We start from the raw sequence: 3905 nt of genomic DNA, 5'->3' as shown, positions 1-3905 counted from the left end.
ATTATGAAACATTTGGTTGTTATTGTTGTATTTGGATATCTAATTGTTTGTTTGTTGAAAAGTTTATCCTTTCTTTACTGAATTGATTTAGTATTTTTCTTGAATGCTAAATAATTCATTCACTATTTATGCATGTCTATTTCTTGTCATATAATTTTATTCTATTGACCTATTTTTGTATCTCTTATGAAGCACTATATTTATTATCACAGTTTCATAACAGCAGGTCTTGAAATCAGATAGTATAAGTTATTTAGTTTCCTCTTTTTTCAGTATATTTTCACTATTGACATCTTAATAGTATTACAGTTTTTGATCCAGGAACCTGGCATAACTCACCAATAATTTTGATATTCCTTAATTTCTCTTAGTAATATTTTTGTACTTTAGTTGTTGCTTTAGTTTTTGTAGAATACATATTTAACTCAAGACAATCTATTTTCAGTTGGTATTAAATTATTTCACATATAGTATAAGAACCTGAGAACTAAATACTTGTATTTTTCCTCTCAGCCTTTGTATTATTGTCATACAATTTATTTCACATGTGTTATAAACATCACAATATATTGTAAAATATATTATTTACAGTATCAGTTATCTTTCTTTTCTTTTTTTTTTTTTTTTTTTGAAACAGAGTTTTGCTCCATTGCCAGGCACCAGGCTGGTATGCAGTGGCCAGATCTTGGCTCACTGTTACCTCTGCCTCCTGGGTTCAAGCAATTCTCCTGCCTCACCCTCCCAAGTAGCTGGGACTATAGGCACGTGCCACCATGCCCAGCTGATTTTTGTATTTTTAGTAGAGATAGGGTTTCACCATGTTGGCCAGGATGGTCTTGATCTCTTGACCTCGTGATCTGTCTGCCTCAGCCTCCCAAAGTGCTAGGATTACAGGCATGAGCCACCATGCCCGGCCTGTCAGTTATCTTTCAAAGGTGCTAAAATCATAATAAAAAGAAAGTTTTTTATATTTACTCACATACTTATCATTTCCAGTATTCTTTAGTCCTTTAGAGGATCTGGATTTCCATCTGGTGTCATTTTCCTTTGCCCTAAAAGACTTTCTTAATATTTGCTTGTTTTAGACATCTGATGGTGAAGAATTATTTAAGACTTTATAAATATTTTTTAAGTCTATTTCATCTTTGTTTTCAAGGACGATTTTATTAGGTATAGAATTTTGGATCCACAGATTTCTTTTATATTTTTCACTGTTTTGTTTTAATTTGTCTCCTCTTTTTATACTTTAAAGATACTGTTCTACTGTTTTCTCCCAGAAGAAATCTATCATCCTTTTCATTGCTTTCTGCATTTTTGTGTCTTTTTTTTTTTTTTCTAGTTGCTTTTAAGGCTGGCTTTTCTTTCCTATCCTTTCCTTTCCACTTATCTATATAAAACTTTACTAATTTGAGTGATTTTTTTTTTGGGGGGGGGTACTATGGCTTTCTAAACTGTATAAGTATTCTTAATTCATAACCTCTTTTTTTAAAAAAAAATCATTTATTTAACTTTAGGTGCATACAGTATATGGCATTTCTCCCCATGTTATCCCTCCCCACCCTCTCCCTGCTCCCTACCCTCCGCCGTCTCTTCCCTACTCCCCCAACTGCCCCAGTGTGTGATGCTCCCTTCCCTGAGGCCATGTGTTCTCATTGTTCAGTACCCGTCTATGAGTGAGAACATGCGGTGTTTGGCTTTCTGTTCTTGTGTCAGTTTGCTGAGAATTATGGCAAACCCTAACTCTTTTTATTTAAGCCAATTATTGCATATATTTTTTCCCAAAGTCTTAACCAAAGCAGAAAAAAACCCTTATTTACCTTTACTGTCTTATTTGTTTGTTTTACTGGTACATGTATGTATATACATGTATTTAGTTCATGAGTGTACTGGAGATGTAGTAGCAGTTTGAAGATGAAGAATGTATGTGGGAATCCTGTTGGTCCACCATGACCTTTCCTCCTTTCTCCAGGTGATGATTAATAGTCACAGTTGTAGATTTCTGGAATCATCCTATATCTATAGAACAGATGTGCTCCAGTTCTTGCTTTTCACTTTGCTGTCAGTTCTCTTTTGGTTTGGGCCCTCTTTGGATTTTCCTTTAGCCTCTTGAGATCTCCCCTATGCATTTAAACATATAGTTGTCAAAATTTGTTCAGCATTCCTAGGTGTTTCATGTTGAGTAGTTTTTCAGAACATAAAACTGCCATACCGCCAGAACAATTTAAGGAACAGTTTTAAAGATATCATTTACAATTTTTCACTTCAACCTAATTGTTATTGTTTTTATCATTAGTCCAAAGAACAAAAATTATCTAGAACTTACGCTGGTTGTAAACTCTTCTCCATAAAGCACTACTACTGAAATTGATGTATCTTAATTTAGGTGATATCAAATAATTATTTTTATTGATATTCCCCCCATCAATTGAATTAAGCATTTCTTCTGACATTAGTATCCTATCTTGTATCAATAAATGTTTGGTTGTTTTCTAACATTCAAAAAGTTATATTTTCTGTGAATATTCTCAATGTTCTGATTTTGTAATAGTCAGAAAAGGTTAAACATTTCCTATATTAAGACCATTGCATATGTACCCAGATGTAGCCTGTTCCTTAGGTCTTGTCTTATAAATGCTGGTGACAAACCACATAAAAGAAAAAAAAAGTTAACATATTTTTAAACTGTTTCTTGTGGTAACATTCAATTCTTTAGATAAAAAAACAAAATAGCAATTAATGAATGTCTCAGCAACATGTTAAAGTGAATAAGAGACAATTTGATACTAATTTAAAAATTAAGTGAATTGCTCAGAATAATATTGGTTATTCTAGAAAATACGTTTTCAACAGAAGATAAATTTGGCAATACTAATATTGCAGTATTCACTGGACATTACATAGTTTGACATAATCATTTACCTTAATACCCCTTGTACTAATTTATATTTTATTAGCAACCTTGTCTTTATATTTTGACTTTCCAAGTAATTCCTTGCAATGTAAAATTGTGAATATTGTCTACCTAGCAGTTGTATTTCTTTTTATAAGTTATTAAATTAGCAATTTTCCATCAGTTTTATGAGCTTGGCTATTATGAGGCAATGTGAAAAAAGTTGAAAAAGTAAGAATAAAACTGGAAATACTGTGAACGAACATACTCTGGATGCTATAGCTGTCACCACCTTGTCAGCCCCTCCCTAGATGACCCCTGTGCCTTAGTTATATAAGCAAATATTTATGTCCACTATTATTCATTGAATAATGTAACCATCCACGCTTTCCTTCATCTATCCATCTATTGTGAAACTAAGGAACATTTATTAAGTAGCATATATATATGTGTGTGTGTGTGTATATATATATATATATATATGGTCATGTATTATAAGCACAACAATGGAAAAACATTTGGTCACAAAAGAGTGAATTCAGGTATGTTTAGTTTATCTATGATATAAAATTAAAAAACAAATATTTGCTACTCCCTCAGTATCATCGCTTCTTTCACTTTCTCTGAAATTGTATCTATGACTGTGAGAGAGTAAGATTTGATTCTGGGCATAGTTTTTAAATGGGAAAAGAGAGTAAAACTAAAAATTAAATGGACAAAAGTAAACAAAATCAAAAAGTCACCTCACAATAACAATCATTTCTTATAGTCTTCTTTATTTGCAAAACATATGTTAAACATCAACCATGCCCAAAGTACACTTTTAATTGCTGTATTTTCAAAAATTATGTATAAATATTTTTGAACTTGGTACTTTCTTTTTTCTACAGCATGTTCTAGGTCATATATATATTAGACATTGAATTATTTATGTTAAATTTTAAAGGACTTGCAATAGCCATTATTATAAATCTAAAGATTTCTCATTTTATGTTTATTTTATTATATACACTTA

The 3905-nt window shown here is 31.5% G+C and overlaps 1 non-coding gene across 1 annotated transcript; it reads left to right on the top strand.

Annotated features, from left to right (window-relative positions):
• Nucleotides 1-2513: 2513 nt before the first annotated feature.
• On the top strand, nt 2514-2646 carry LOC120364455 (small nucleolar RNA SNORA72). Its single transcript, XR_005579708.1, has one exon. It is a non-coding gene; the product is annotated as a small nucleolar RNA SNORA72 (small nucleolar RNA).
• The last annotated feature ends 1259 nt before the right edge of the window (nt 2647-3905 follow it).

The sequence above is a fragment of the Saimiri boliviensis genome, chromosome 5 (genome assembly GCF_048565385.1).
Source record: "Saimiri boliviensis isolate mSaiBol1 chromosome 5, mSaiBol1.pri, whole genome shotgun sequence".
In the NCBI taxonomy this organism is placed as follows: Eukaryota; Metazoa; Chordata; class Mammalia; order Primates; family Cebidae; genus Saimiri; species Saimiri boliviensis.
The sequence above is the reverse complement of the archived record's forward strand: the minus strand, read 5'-3'. Positions and strand labels throughout refer to the sequence as shown.